The sequence below is a fragment of the Cynocephalus volans genome, chromosome 6 (genome assembly GCF_027409185.1).
Source record: "Cynocephalus volans isolate mCynVol1 chromosome 6, mCynVol1.pri, whole genome shotgun sequence".
In the NCBI taxonomy this organism is placed as follows: Eukaryota; Metazoa; Chordata; class Mammalia; order Dermoptera; family Cynocephalidae; genus Cynocephalus; species Cynocephalus volans.
The window spans coordinates 117089848-117106967 of record NC_084465.1 but is presented as its reverse complement, the minus strand read 5'-3'; positions in this window follow the sequence as shown (position 1 = coordinate 117106967).

Sequence of the window (17120 nt, the reverse complement as noted above, 5' to 3'; positions counted from 1 at the left end):
TTTTGCAGATATTTTCTCCTATAGGTGTGGAATATACTATAAACCATAAGTACTTCACAGGGCCTGGTTTTCCAAAGCCTTGCGGTTTCAAATATTGACCTTGCAAGGACAGGAAATTTTCCTTAGGCTATAAGTCTCTGTTGCAAGATAAGAATTGTGGCACAGCAGGTTGCTGGCTCAAAAACAAAGTAGTTACTGATTGTTAATATAAAAATACTACGAAATTGGTGTAAGAAGGAATGTTTGCTAAAATCAAGCTTGTGTTAATAAAACCACTTAATTGCCTTACTGGAATGTCATCTGGCTTGTTTCACTGAAAGTTACCAGCCTATATTGTTAAACTATAACCCCACCTTTGTTCTCTTCCTGTAACTTCCTGGTCTGGAAAATAAATGCAGGAAGAGAACCCCAATTTGGCGTTAATTTTCCAAGGCAGGGATCCCTCTCGCTTAAGGGTTCTGGTGGGAAATTAACCACTTTGGGGCTTCTCACTGCTCAAAAGAGATGGGCTTTAAGTAATCCTTTGCATCTCCATCACCCAGGGGAAGTGGGGTGACAAATCTGTGGGGGGCGAAGCAACGCAAAGCAACATATAGGTTGTCTTTTAGCTCTGTTAATTGTTTCCTTTGCTGTGCAAAAGGTTTTCAGTTTGATATAATCCCATTTGTTCATTTTTCCTTTTGTTGCCTGTGCTTTTCGGGTCTTATTCATAAGGTCTTTGCCCAGTCCTACATCCTGAAGTGTTTCCCCTATGTTTTCTTTTAGGAGTTTCTTAGATTTCTCCTGGAATTTTTGTATTGATCTTCAATGTTCTGGTCTTTCCATTTTTTCCCCTGTACAAGAGAGGTTCTCTAGTGTTTCCAGCATCACATCTCTGTGGAGATTCTTCTGGGAGAAATACAGCAAAGCCCACTCCTCCTAAATGAAGTTTACAGCCACATCCTCAAAGGCAATTGAGTCATTTCCTGGCTTCCACGTGTCCTGGAATCTTCCCGATGCTGCCTGGCAGGTGAAGTTACCTAAGGCATCTAGGTATAGTGAGACAGGATCCAGAGCAGTGCCAGTGAGACAAAGACTCTATTGTGTTGTCTCCATGGCTAAGTTTATTCCTAAGTATTTATTCTTTTTTGATGCTATTGTGAATGGAATTATTTTCTTAATTTCCTTCTAGGATTTTTCATTTTTAGTATATTGAAATACAACTGTTTTGTGTGTTGATTTTGTATCCTTCACCTTTGCTGAATTCATTTATTAATTATTAGGCTTTTTTGGTGGAATATTTAGGGTTTCCTACAATAAGATTGTGTCTGTTAGAACAGAGATTATTTTACTTCTGTTATTTTAATATGGATATTTTTTCTTTCCTTTTCTTGCCTCATTGTTCTGTCTAGAACTTCCAGTACTATGTTGAATAGGAGTGTTTAATTTCCATGTATTTGTGAGTTTTCCAGTTTTCATTTTGCTTTGATTTCTATTTTAATTCCACTGTGATAGGAAAAGATACTTTTATGATTCTGATCTTTTAAAATTCATTAAAACTAGTTTTGTGGCCTAACAGATGATCTATCATGGAGAATGTCCCATATGCATTTGAGAAAAATGTATATTCTGATGCTATTGGGTGGAATGTTCTGTGTATGTCTGCTAGGTCCAATCTGTAATATACTGCAGTGTTGTTCAAGTTCACTATTTCCTTATTCATCACCTGTCTGGTTGTTCTCATCATAGGCTTTTGACTCCAAAGCTTATCTCAAATCTTGATGTCTCACAGACTGCTTTGCCAGGTGCTCATTTTACATCTTCTCTTAGGTGATTCACTAGGTCCTCAAACTCAGCATTTCTAAAACCAAGTACATCTTTTCCCCCTCCTAAATGGCTCTTCTTTATAAGCTCTGCATTCTTTTCCTAAGGGACCTCCCCTCCACTCAGAATCCTCAGTCATTGACTCCCTGCCTGTCCTTGTCAACCATGTAGCCATGTTTTGTTGATTTTTCTTAAATCAGCATGTTTACCATGTCCATCTCTTCTGTCCTGCTGCCACCCTGATTCAGTCTTCTACTGTCTCACATCTAGACTTTTTGGCCTTCATTCTCAACCTCTTGCATTCATGTGTACTACCACAAACCTGTGCTCCCCAGCCTTGAGCACAGCATTCCCATGATCTAAGGCTGTCAGGGCCCCCTTTTGTTTAACAACTTAACACCAAGCTCTTAGCAAGGCAAGGTAGATGCCCCATGATTAGGCCTCACCCACTTTAGTCTTATTCTCCAGCCATCAAACCACATGCTGCCAGGCCTTAAGCAATGCTGGTCTCCCTTCCGGGATTGTGCTTTCCCCAGATTTCATCCATGCAACCCTGCCCACCTTCAGATTCCATCCTCAATGCAGACTACCTTGTCCCTTTCTTCCTTTCATCATTCTTTTATTATTTTACTGAATAAAAGATACGCACCTACTTTGTAAGCAACACAAAAATGATATATGTATGCCCTTAAGGAGCTTCCATTTTTCTGGAGAAGGACAGTTAAATATGCCTCGCTGTAAAGTATGGCAGCTGTTATGTGGGAAAGCCATGGATTCCCCTAACAAAAGCAGCTTATCCATTTAGACTGGTCAAGGAAGCTTTCCTGAGGAATGTCACACACAGAGGTGAGGGAAGAGTGTCCTAGACAGACGGATTAGCATGTGCACTTTCTGTGTTCACTAACCGGTTATATACTGTTGCTTAATGATGGGGAAAAGGTCTGGGAAATGCGTCATTAGGCAATTCAGTGATGCAAACATCATAGAGTGTAAATAAACAAACCCAGATGGTATTATAGCTGAGGCTAAAAACCTGTACAGCATGTTACTGTACTGAATACTATAGGCAATTGTAACACCATGGTATTTGTGTGTAGGAAAGGTGCAGTAAAAATACGGTATAACAGATAAGAAATGGCATGCCCATATAGGGCACTTACCATGAATGGAGCTTGCAGGACTGGGAGTTGCTCTGGGTGAGTCAGTGAGTGAGTGGTGAGTTACTGTGAAGGCCTGGGACATTGCTGTACAAACTATAGACCTTGTGAACACTGTACACATAGGCTACACTAAACTTATAAAAACGTGTGCTATGATAGCCAAGACATCATTAGGTGACAGGAACTGTTCATCTCCATTATAATGTTATGGGACCACCATTGTATATGCAGTCCTTTGTTGACTGAAACATCGTTATGCAGCACACGACTGTATTTGTGTTTCTAATTGCTTGAGTCTCTGAAGGTGGACCAAGAACAGATGGTCCATCTGACTGGAAAGGTATCCTGAGATCGAACAATGAGATAGGCCATTCCGTGCAATAAAGAAAAGAATTTATTACGGGGCGACTTATAGAGTAAAGGGTCGGGTGGATGGTGACCCAAAGGCATATGCCAAGCCTCTCCCCACGCTCTCTCAAGGCTGAGCTCAGGTTTATATGGGCAGTTCATAAGCAAGCTTAACATAACTAGCTCCAAGTGTTGGTGCAGGTGGCCAGGCCAGCTTATCATCACACGGGTGCTTAATCTTTCCTTCTCCACAGTCAGCAGGTTGTTCCTACATGTTGTTCTAACTACTCTGCTCCTAGTTACTGTATAGCTTTATGGGAAGGGTCTAAGATGGAGTCAGTAACCCTAAGAGTCTCACACTTCTGTTAATTCATTCTGTCTTTATAACAACTGTATGTCCAGTTTTATTTTTATACTCATTTTAAAGGTGAGGAAATAAGGGTACATGGAAATTTTGCAATTTGTCTGAGGTTGTATAGCCAATAGAGATGGAACTGGATTTGGAACTGTCCAGGTTGGCTCCAGGGCCTGTGCTTTTGACTGCTACATTGTATGTGTCTCCTCCTCTCCTGCCCCAGAGAGCACATGAAAATCCCACTGTCACCATTGCATGAGGCTGTGGTTGCCTTGCTGCCGCAGTTCAAATTTATCAGACGCGCTTCCTTCTCTGTCTGGACTGCCCTCCATGCTGTCGATGAAGAATGACTCTTTTCTCCAAAGTCTTACAGTTCTTAGTGAGGCTTTTGAATACTTAGTTGTTGTCTTTAAAAAACTGTATCTAAGCGCTTTCAGCTTAATAGAATATTGATTGAAAAATGTCATCATGAGCTTGGGTTCATGCGTTCTGCTCTGTCTTCCTCAGCATGTTGACTTTTTATCCTGTTTCATGATCACAAAGTAGCTGCCAGAATGCCAGGCATCATACTGCATTTGTGCCAGGAAAAAAGGCAGGTCTTTTCTTCAATAGTCTTTTTATCCAGGATAAAATTGTTCCCAGATGTGTCCAACATGCTTCCCTCCACATCAAATAGTAAGAACTGGGTAGGGTTACCAGATAAGTTACAGGATGCCCAGTTAAATTGAATTTTGGGTAAGCAACACATTTTAGTATAAGTATGAGAGTATTTCAAAAAGTTTGTGGAAAAATGGAGTTAAAAGGTAGTACGAATCTTTCCATGAACTTTTTGAAATACCCTTGTATTTATACTAAAAATAGTGTTGTTTACCTGAAATTTGGGACATACTTATACCAATAAAAAAAAAATGTTTAACTGAAAAGCAAATTAACCGAGTATCTCCTATTTTTATTTGCTGAATCTGTCAACCCTAGAACTGATCTACTTGCAAGAGAGGCTGGGTATCTGGCTTGCCAACTTTTGTAATGCAAGATGGGCAAGACAGAAAGAAATTGGGAAACTTTGACATCATCAGCCACCCTCTGTGGAGTCATTTTTAGTGTGTTTGCTGTAGTGCACAGAGAATATGTTGGCATAACATCAGAAAATGCGTGAAGTTAGAAGCAGAGTCAAACTATATTTTCATCTCCCAGTTCTGGGTGGGAGGGGTGGAAGATCATGAATAAAATATCCATTATGAGCAGGATATATATTTACATTTTGGCTTACGTCTTGTATCCTTCCTTGTTCCACAAAAGGAATTGAGATGGCTAATAAAACCACAGCAACACGAAAGGCAAAGATAAATACTTATGGGAGTCAGAACACGAGTTTTAAAAAAAAAGGCTAGGAGTGAGACTAGCCCTCAAATGTGCATGTTTTATTGTCTCACACAGGTACAGATTTGACTCTCCCCAAGTCCTCACAAGGATTGAAACTAATTCAGTTTCCATAGAAGCACAGCCAGCCCCGTGCTCAAGGGAGGCACAACTCTTCCTGCATGAGACCCCAGAGCAGCTGCTCCCGAGCATCTTCAGTAAGATCCCTGTGAATCACATGCTTGCAGACCTGGGTTTGTAGCTGCTGCCCGAGGGTCCCTTGATGCAAAGTGATGACTTAATGCTCAAGTGACATTCAAGGTGATTCTGTGAGGCCCAAACAATGCAGTCCAATCCTACAGCTCTGGGAAGCTGGATTTAATACAAGGGTAGAATTGAGAAAATCTGGAAGAATGAAAGGCCAGCAGAAGTGATGTGCCTAAATATTGTTCCTGAGAGCTGGACACTTTACACAAGATTCGTGGTGGTGAATTTGAGGTCAGAACCTCTGGCAAAAACATGGAGGTCAAACAGACTGAGTGGTCCAGATCAAAATGCTCTAAGAGCCAAGGTGGAGGGTAGGGCTGTGTTCTTCATGGGAGAACGAAGGAGCCTATCCCAGAAATGTAGCTTCATGCCAGTCGTCTACTTCAAGTGTAAAATGGGCCATTTCACACCCCTCCTTAAAACCCCCAAGGACCCCCAATTCCTCTTAGCACAAAATCCAACTCCTTCCCATGGCCTACAAGACCCAAGACCCTGTGCAGTGTGGCTTCTCCCCACCTGTCCCCCTGCCCATGACACTCCTTCTAGTCCTGCCTTTCTTCTTTTCCTTAATCTACCAAACTCTGCCTCCACAGTGCCTTTGCACCTGCCATTCCCTTTCCCAGCTCAGCATTATCCCTTAAAGTTCAGTTTGAACATCCCCTCCCCAAAAGCACTTTTCCCTATCACCCAATGTAAACTTCCCCTGCAGTGGTAACCAGCTTCTGCTTGTTGCCTTACGTTCCTTGCCTGAATTTGTCATCATTTTAACTGATTCCACAAGTGTTTATCAAGAACCTTCTGTGTGTCAGGCACTGTTCTAGGTATTAGAACCATGCACAAAGTTAATGTGTTCCCTGTTCATCATAGCATGTTCAGTCTATTGGGAGAGACAGCGAAGCAAATGAAGAAATAAACCATCAAAATAATTATAGTGCTAAATTAAATACTCTGATGACTTGAGATAGTCATGGTGTGAAAGATGGTGAAATCCTACCTCTATCAAAATATTTGATTTATGGCTACTCGAGGAAAACATGCTTGGGATTCAGATGCAGGGGACTCAGGCACTGTCATCAATGATGGTAACTCCAATAGGTGATGGAAAAGGTGACACATGTTGGGCTCTCACTTAATGTTTGTCAGCTTGAAGATCAGCACAGGAGAAAAAAAAAGATGCATCCAGGAGCAACAACTGTTGTAATAATGCAGGTATTGCTTAAGTGAGGCTGCTTGCAAGGCCACACCACAAACCCCTGTTGAGCCCCTAGCAGGAAAGGCAGATTGTCAGGGGAACCATTGATTGTCTTGACTTCAGTCAAGCTCAGTGTCAGGGAAACCATCTTGCTGTATCTGCTAATAGAACTTGCCAAACTCAGTGATTAAGTGAGGAATAAAGTGGCCTGGGAGAACTTTGGGAACTCAGAGGAAGGTCCATTGTTCTCTTGGTTTTATCCACCCGTAGTTTCCCAACAAGATGAGTTTGAGCCTGGGATGTCTAAAGTCTGAGGGTGTACCATGGCTTCCAGAGGACAGAGGGGAGAGAATTGAAAGATTTAGAGATGTAAGGAGATGGGACTCATTAAACAGGGAGAGTTTGGGGTGGTCCTTGAGGAGTGGGAATCAGGGAACGGGACCCTAGGACCCCCCTGCTGAAATCATGTTAAAAGGAACATCCAAACCTTGTATTGGAAAAGGAGTTGCAAAGGGCAGCTCACCTTGGTGCTGATGATGAGGTGTGGTAGATTTCAAAGGATAGCTTCATAGTCTTCTGTTTTCTAGCAAAAGGTGGAATCTCTTTCTGTACATCTTGAAGCTGGGGTGGCCATGTGATTGGCTTGGGCCAGGGACCGTAAGAAATATGAGCAGCAACTTGAAATGTGGTTGTGTGCTGAGGTTCACCCTCTCTTGCTGCTCTTGGAAACCACGCAACCACCACCATATGAATAAGCCCTGGGTCACCTGCTGGATGAGGAGACCACATGCGGCAGAAATGAGCTGTATCAGATGAATCCTTCCCTAGACTCAGGCCCCAGCAAACTAGTCTTCTGGCCACAGGTATCTAAGTGAGCCCAGATGAGATCAGCAAAGCCAGCACAGACAAGAAGAGCTGCCCAGCCAACTTACAGAATATTTTTCTTTCCTACTCTTTATTTTTATTGATTATATATATTTGTGGGGTACAGAATCGAATATCAGTACATGTGTACAATATGTGGTGATCAAATCAGGATAACTAGTATAGAATCTTGACTAAGTGAATAGTGGTTATTTTCAGCCATGATGTTTGGGGTATTTTGTTACCCCTCAGTAGCTAGCCAATAATGTAGGGATGGGGTAGGGGTAGGGAGGCAAATTATTGGTTGATTGCTTCCTTCATTAATGCATATTTTCTGCCAAACTGTGTGCTAGGTGTAAAGACTTAACAATGGACACAGCGGACATGTTCTCCTCTCACAGAGCATCCCCACCCAGCAGTGGCCCCGGATAAAGCACACAAAGGAACTTACAAGGCACAAGGGAACTAAAATCGGCCATTTCAGGGTCTTGCAGCAAGTTCAGGAAGGTGCTATGGGAGATACTGGGCGAGAGAGTGATGTGTTAGCTGAGACTTGAGGATGTGCCAGTGAGTGGGACTTGGGGTGGGGGTGGAGAAGGCAGGCAGAAGGTTTCTGAATGGGAGAGAGAGTTGGGAATGTTGGAGGAGCTGAGTAGTTGCACTTGGTTGGAGCAGTGTGCTTCACATGGCCACATTTCATCTGGGGAGTTATGAGACTTCCCAGGGATCACAAGGACACTGTTAATGCCTGTGTTCTCAGCAGAGGCAATATTGCACAATATTGCCCCCAAGGGGACAAAATTGGTTCTCGGGAGATGGTTTGTAATCCTCCAAAGGGCTACAGCACATAAACAGATATATAGTCCATCTATTAAAACTTAATGGAGGGATGATTGGGGGAAAATGTCCAAAGACTCTCCTTAGAGGAGAGATAAAGACAGGTGGAGAAACACTGCTTCTGGGGGAATCCATTTCCAGATCCTTCCTGTGGTGCGCTGCCTTTATCCACTGCCCTCCCCCTACTTCACCAAAGAGCATAATTCCCACGCACCCCAAGTCTTTACTGTAGGGTTTTGTTCTAGGTAAACAGGGGCAGGGGACAATTAGAAATACTGTTTGGGGCACTGAGAGACTGAATAGCAATACTGACCAAGTATCAAATATTTTTTCGGGTTTTGGAAGGATTCTTTGCTTTCATCAAAATTAATGGAGGATAGGATAGAGTTGTAAGCGTGATTGAATTTTCTAAGAGAATAGACACTGGGTTATTTTTGGTATATAATTCAAAAAGAGTTCAAAGAAGTGAGTAGCATTGCTACAGAAAACCTCTTGCAATCCCTTTCTCCTTATTTTTGTGAAAGGTCTCTCCATGCCATCATCTATGCAAAATGAGAATTGGAAATTGAGTCGATGCTGAATCCTGTCTCGTAGAAATAAGTTATAGTCATCATGGGATACACTGATATGAATTAATTGAATCAATAAAGCCAGCCGTCTCCATCTCATTAAAAGGTGCAGATTCAATAAAATATTTTTTATGTTTGACAGTCGTCCACATTTGTTATATGGTTGGGTTATTTTGATAAATAGTTTATTAACAACAATTATAGTGATAACTCAATCCAGAAGGGAATAAAATTAACATTTAGAGCCAATGGTCACAGAAAATACTTTGATAAAAGTATTAATTTCTCTCTCTATATACACACAATTATATGTTTATATAATATATACCATATTATATACTCTATATTCTTTCTCCATATATGCTATATTATAAGTATGACACTGCATTTATACTATAATTTTGTTTGGGGGAGGTGTGATAGGGTGATGAATTAAAAAAACATTCAGGCTCAAAAAATCTGGGGTGGGAAGTGTGTATAATGAAAATACAAGTTCAAGGAGTAGAAGGAACAATGTAAGAATTCCAGTTGCTTAACATGAGCTTGTTTGTATATTTTAAAAATGGATGTTGTGTAGATATGAAAATTGCTTTGGTATTTCCATTCCGTTATGTATCTTTAATACAATGATGACAGATTTAACTTAAAACTATAATGTTTATAACAAAAATTACATTCTTTGCAGCTACAACACACACATACAAATATAGCCTTCAAAAAATTTACCCAAAGGTGCACATGGCCTAGATACTATACCTGACTTTTTTCTCTTAATTACATGTTTTGGAGATTTTTCCATATGCATGCATACAAACCGATCTACCTCATTTTTGTCAGATGCATAATATTTCTTGGTTTATATATTGCAATTAGATAATACATTTAACTGTTGATTATTGCAGTAATTTCTAGTTTTTTGCTTTTATGTACAATACTACAACCAGTATCTTCGAACCTGTTATGGGAAGTTTCAGCAATGGAATTGCTGGATCAGAGGGAGTGTGCATTTTAAATTTTAAAAGTTGCCTCCCAAATTTTCTCCCAATAAGGCAGCACTTTCCACCAATGGGGTTGGAAAGTATGTTTTTCACATCTCTGTGAGCATGGAAAAAAATATAAAATGCCCAGTTGGTACAAAATAAAAATAAATCTTTTTTGATTTGCGTTCCTGTAACTGAGTGAGTTTAAGTCATAATGAGTGAGATTGGTCAACTCTTCATACATTCATTAGCCATTTTTATGTCTTTATCAATGATTAAAAACTAGGTTGTCCTTTTCTTAATAATGCATGAGTACTCTTTGTCAATTAAAAATTAAGTAGACCTACGTCTGTCATATGTGTGGCAAATATTTTCCTAGTTTATTTTTGTCTTTTGTCTGTGTATGTGCGTGTTTCATCTATAGATATTTTGCATTTTTTAATGAAATCTTATTTATTTCTTTAAAGTTAAGCTCTTTTTTTTGGGATAATTATAATTTCACATGCACTTGTAGGAAAAGATAGAGTGTTCCCGTGTTCCCTTTACCCAGTTTCTTCCAATGGTCACATCTTGCAAACTAGAGTACACTGTCACAGCCAGGAAGAAGCACAACATTTCCATCACCACAGAGATCTCTTGTAACTTTCATAGCCGCACCCATTCCTTCCTATCCGCACCTCCTTAAACCCTGACACTCATTTTTCTCCATTTCTATAATTTTGTCATTTCAAGCATCTTATATAAATGTAATCATATAATATGTAACCTTTTGGAATTGCCTTTTTCTCACTCAGCATAATTCTCTGGAGATTCATTCAAATGGTTGCATGTATCAATTATTTCCATCACATCGAGGGTGTGATACTATCAACACGATGTACCACAACTGATGTTGACCTAGGTCACAGGTAGTGTTTGCCAGGTTTCTCCACTGTAAAGTTACTCTTGTTCACCCCCTTCTCCATATTTACTCTTTGGAAGGAAGTCACCGAGCACAGCCCACACTTAAGGAGTGGGGAGTGATGCTCCAGCTCCTCGAGGGTGGAGTTTCTGTAGAAATCACTTGGAACTCATCTGCCTGGGAGATTTCTTTCTTTTACTTCGTTTATTTAGTTATTCAATACTTTATGTATATCAGTATAGATTTGTGGATATTTATTTTGTACTTTGGGTTTTATAATTCAATGCTACTTTATTTATCTTGTCATGTGTAAGTTTTTAAAAAACTGCCAAACTGTTTTCCAGAGTGGATGAACTTTTCCACCAGAAATATGTGAATGATCCAGCAATGTATGAGTAATCCACATTGCCAGCATTTGGTGGTGTTACTTTTTTTCTTTTTAAATTTTAGCCATTCAGATGTGGAGAAAAGGGAACTCTCCTACATTGTTGGGGGGAGGGTAAATTGGTACAGCCATTGTGGAAAACCATATGGAGGTTCCTCAGAGAACTAAAAATTGAACTACCCTATGGCCCAGCTATCCCACTACTGAGTATCTACCCAAAGGAAATGAAATCAATGTATCAAAGAGACTGGAGTTCTGGTCAAGATGGCGGAATAGACAGTCCCCAGCATCATTCTCTCCCACAAATCAACCAATTTACGACTATAAAAATGTAACATCAGCCATGCTGGGGCCACTGGAGCTCAGGGGAAGAGGAGGAGAGACTTACAGAGTTCATGAAGGAGGAGAAACCATGATGAAAGAACGAAAAAACTGCTCTGAGTGTTTTGGGCTGTGGCCACTTTAGTGCTGGAGCACATGGAGCAAGAGCTGGCAGGAGCCGCAGCTGTGCCCTTCAGATGGAGTTGCTTGGAGGTGGCAGGGGAGAAGAGGACTTTGGTGGCCCCCAGGGCAGCAAGACCACTAAGGTTCCCATGCATATGCAGAAGTGAGGAACTAGAACAGTTGAAAAAGGGGAGCCATTCAGAGGCTGGTGAGTCAACGCAAGGGATCGGAGCAGGGCCTGTCCCATGGGAAGTATTTGGAGCACGGATGGTGGGAGAGATGGGCCACTCGGAGAACACTGGGACACAGCAAGGACAGCCGATCCGCCCCTCAATCAGCACAGGACCACTCAGAGGAGACTGGTTGGGAATGCAGAATGGCATGGGGTGCAGTTTGATGAAAAAACTAAGGCCCAGATCAGAGATTCTACACAACCCAGGTGCACTGAGTCTCTGGAGAGCTGGAAGTACCTATAAAATCAACCATTAAACCTGAGCTGCACAAAAATCCTTCCCTAGGGAAAAGGCAGCAAAGCAGCAATTTAGCTCAACAATACAGCTCAAGTACTGGTTCCCACAGGAAGTTCCCCTATGTTAGAAGTAAGCAAAGGACAAAAAATTAGTTCTGGCCCAGGCACACCACCAGTGCCTTGGGGCCTGCCAAGAGACAGGAGGAATGGAGCCAGGGACAGGACCCCCTACCACAACCAGGCACACTGTGCCAGCACCTCATGGCCTGCCCGGGGACCCAAGGCATGGAGAAGGTGACTGGACACTCCCCACAACCAGGCACACTGACAGAACCAAGGAGCACGTCAAAAACATCTCCTCCATGTGGGTGGCCCACGACAGCCACCACAATAACCATGGCTGCTGCGAAAGCGACTAGATGCTACAACCACCACACAGATGGTCTGCCAGTCACTGGAGTGCATTGACACAAGGAGAGTCACCAGCAGAGATAAAGAAAAGAAGAGGATATCTCTCTCCACAAAGCCCATTTCAGAGTGACAGAAGAAGCATCTGCTCTATAATAATATTGGGGGACCTGATCACACCTCTCAGCATTGGACATACCACCTAGGCAACAATTCAAGAGAGTAACCTTTATTCTTTCAGAAGGAGAGAAGAAATCTAAGGCAATTAGGGGGAGGGGGAGGAAGAGGGGGATGGAGAGAGATTGGACAAGGGGCATAAAGAATAATTATGATTTTTAACAATGTATATGCTAGTAATATTGATTTGATCAAGATATCTCAATGTTGAACTCCAAAATATGTATGATCAATTTTGTTTCAATAAAAATTTAAAATAAAAAGAGACACTTGCACTCCCATGTTTGTTACAACACTATTCACAATAGCCAAGAGATTAAATCAACCTTAATGCCCATCAACAGATGAATGGATTAAAAAACTGTAGTATATATACATAATGGAATACTATTAAGCTATTAAAAATATTAAATCCTGTCATTTGTAGCAACATAGATGGAATTGGAGACCATCATGTTAAGTGAAGTAAGCCAGGGACAGAAAGACAAATACTGCATGATCTCACTCATATGTGGAAGCTAAAAAAAAAAAAAAAAAAAAAATTGGTTCTCATAGAAATAGAGTATAATAATGGTTACCAGAGGCCCGGAAGGACAGGGTGAGAGGAAGTGGTGGATTAACAGGTACAAAGTTATGCTATCTACCCTAAGTGAATCAATGTACAGTAAATGCATGTATTACAACAACACACATACCCCACAAATAATGTTACAAATGTACAAATGAATGTTAATAAAAAATATTAGTCATTCTGACAGATGTGTAGGGATGTCTCATGGTTTTAATTTTCATTTCCTTAATGCCTAATAGTGTTCAACATCTTTTCACGTGTTTATTTGCCATCTGTGAATCCTCTTTGGTAACATGTTTCTTCATGTCTCTTGCCCATTCTCTCATTGGATTATTTGTGGGTTTTTTACTATTGAGTTTTGAGAGCTCTCCATATAGTCCAGATATCGGTCCTTTGTCAGATACAGGATTTGCAAATATTTTCTCCCAGGATGTGGCTTGTCCTTTCATCCTCTCAACAGAGTCTTTCGCAGAGCAAAAGTTTTTTTTTTTTTTTTTTTTTCGTGACCGGCGCTCAGCCAGGAAGTGCACCGGTCATTCTTATATAGGATCCGAACCCGCGGCGGGAGCGTCGCCGCGCTGCTAGTGCAGCACGCTACCAAGTGCGCCACGGGCTCAGCCCAAAAAAGTTTTTGATGAAGTTCAGTTTATCAATTTTTAGTTCTTTTGGTGTCAAATCTCAGAACACTTTGCCTTGCCTCTCTCTAGATGCTGAAGATTTTCTCTTTTTTTTCTAAAAGTGTTACAGTTTTTAGATTTATATTTAAGTCTGTGATCAATTTTGAATCAGTTTTTGTATGAGATGTGAGACATGCGTTGTGGCTCACTTATTTGCCTATAGATGTCCAATTGCTCCAACATGATTTGTCAAAAAGGCTGTCTTTCCTCCACTGGATTGCTTTTACAACTTCATCAAAATCTTCTGTCTTTTTCTGTACATTTTATGTGCTTTGTGTCCTGCTCAGAAAGACCGTCTCCATTTCGTTAGTAAAAATTAATCAACATACTTTTACATTTTTTACATTTAAATGTTTGCTCTATCTGTAAATTATTTTCTTAAAAGAGAAGAGGTAAGGATATAGTTTTCTTTCATTTTCCAAAAGGTGAGCCTATGGTGGCAACTATTCCTGTACTCCCACTGATCTGAAAGTCTACCCTTATCATAAACTAAACTCCTAAAAATATTCAGGGGTAATCCTATGCTCTTTATTCAGTTCCAGTGGCTTGTCTATTGCCTCTCCAGTTCTAAACTATTTAATCTGTTTTAATTATTGTTATTTGGTATCTGGTAGAGCTAGTTCCCTCTAATTCTCTTCGTTCTCATAACTGTCCTAGATATGCTCACACATTTACTTTTCCTACGGAAATTCAGTGCCAGCAGATTTTGTTAGTGATCTCCCAAAGACTCATTCCCTCCTTCCACAGTGTTGTGGGGACTCTGCCCAGGCTGAGGTATGGCTCCACTTCCCAGCCCCCTTTGCATCTAAGACGTGGCCGTTTGACTACTTCTCAGCAATGGAATGTGAGTAGAAGCGATAATGGGTCACGTTGGGCCTGATGTAGCTAAGAAATGGGTCGGTTTGTCTATCTTTTCTATTCTCCTTCACTGGCAGCCTTGGAAGCCAATTGTTAAAAATGACGGAGACTCAAGATGAAAGGAGCTGCTCCCTGAGTCCCTGCGTGGATGTCCTCCTGCTAATCACTGAGGAATGGTTTAAAAAATATTTAATATGTTTAATCCACTGAGATGCAGGGTTTGTGTGTTACAGCAGCTGGTATTATTGTAACTAATATATTTAATATCATTTTGCTAAGTTCTCCCAAACTCCTGTGTGTTTTACTTAGGGTGGTGTTAAATTTATAATTTAAAGAGAATATTGACATCATTACAATATTGAACATTAAATCTTTCTAATTTTCTAATTAGGTACTAATTAGGCTTTCTTTTATGGCCATCAGTAAAATTTAAAATATATATTGTGTGCCATTCAAAGATAGTGACAACACATTGGTAACCATATTTCAGATGTCTCTCTGTGCAGTCACATATTGTCTGTGTGTTGAATTTTACCTAAATGGAATCATATGATACATGCTGTTTTATAAACTGCCTTTTTACTCCAACATTTCCACAATAGGCAACTAGCCAGAGTTCACCCATGGGCTGTAGTTTGCCAACTCCTAATCCCATATTATCACTTAAAAAACTACTTCATAGAGAGTAGAATAGTGGTTACTAGATGCTGAGAAGGATAGGTGTGAGGTAAGGATAGAGAGAAGTCCATTTTGGGGGTACAAAATTACAGCTAGGCAGGAAAAATAAGTTGTAGTGGTCTACAGTAGTGCCAGGTGTCTATAATTTACAATAATTTATTGTATGTTTTCAAATAGAAGAGAGGAACTCAACTGCTCTTATCACAAAAAATGATACATTTTTACAGTGATGAATATGCTAATTACCCTGATCACACACTGAACACATGTACGGCAGTATGACTCTGTACCCCATAAATATGTACAATATTATGTGTCAATTAAAAAATAGTTATGAACATTTTTAAAAACCTACTTACTTGGAACTCATAGAAGTAAAGAGTAGAATGGTGGTTATCAGAGACTGGGGGATGGGGGGCAGTGAACAGGAAAAGGGGGGACGTTGGTCAACAGGTACAAAGTTCCAGTTAGACTGGAGAAATGCATTCTGGTGTTCTGTAGCACAGCACAGAAACTGTAATTACTAATGATGTATGAGGGTACTTCAAAAAGTTCATGAAAGGATTCATATTATTTTTTAATTACATTTCTCCACAAACTTTTTTAGTACCCTCGTTATTATATACTTCAAAATAGCTAAAAGAGAATTTTAAATGTTCTCACCACAAAGAAATGATAAATATTTGAGGTGATGGATATGTTAATTAGTCTGATTTAATAATTTCACAATGTATACATGTGTTGAAACATCACATTGTACCCCATAAATATGTACAATTATTTGTAGACTAATAAAATTAAAAAAATTAAAACCACTTAAGTAGTCTTCTATTAATGTATATTATGTTGCTTCCATATTAATTTGCTACTATAAATACCGTGGCAATGAACATCCTTGTGTGTACCTCTTTCCATGTTTACCTGTTCATCCCCAAGGGTAAATTTTGAGAAATAGACTTATTGGATCAAAGCATAAGATATTTTTACTCTTTGATACGTATTGTCCAAATATGTATTTATATCCTCATCAAGTATGTACAAGAAATTCTGTTTTACCAGAATTTCTGTTTTCTATCAATGCCGGATCTTATCAATTTTTTTAATTTGCCAGTCCATTAAATGAAAAAAAAAAGTTATGTCATTGATGTTCGTACACTCATTTCTATGTTTAGTTACTACGAATATCTTTTTACAGGTTATTTGTGATTTATTATTTGTGAGTTCCTCGATGTCTTTTGGCCATTTTTCTCTCTTTTTTTTTCACATTGATTTATAAGAACTCTTCACATAGTAGGGATAATAACATTGTATAATTTACGTAAATATTTTCCCCCAGTTTTTCATGTGTTTCTTAACCTCGTTTCTGGTAGCAATTTTTCTTTTCTGGTTTAGAAGTTCTGTATTTATCTGCTTCAGATTGATAGAAACTTTTTCTTTATGAGAAGTGCCTGGTATTCATATCAAGCTCCTCCCTTCTCTTGATTACAAAAAAAATCCATCCATGTTTTGTGCTTTTATAGTCTCTCTTTTACATTTTAACCTTTGATTCATTTAGAATTTACTTTGAGGTAAAGAATTATGACAAAGATTCAACTTTCTTTGTTTTTCAATAAGGATACCCAGTTTCCTAACAGTATTAGGACATCTTTAACCCATGACTGTGAGCTCCAATATAAATTTCCGTGCATACATTTGAGTCTGAAAGGATTCATTAAATAGAACCTACCAGCTGTCAAGAGACTGAGTATTTTGATTCTTGCGAATTATTCACTCCCAGCCTTAAATAAATAATTCCTTGAAAAACAAGATATGCTTTAT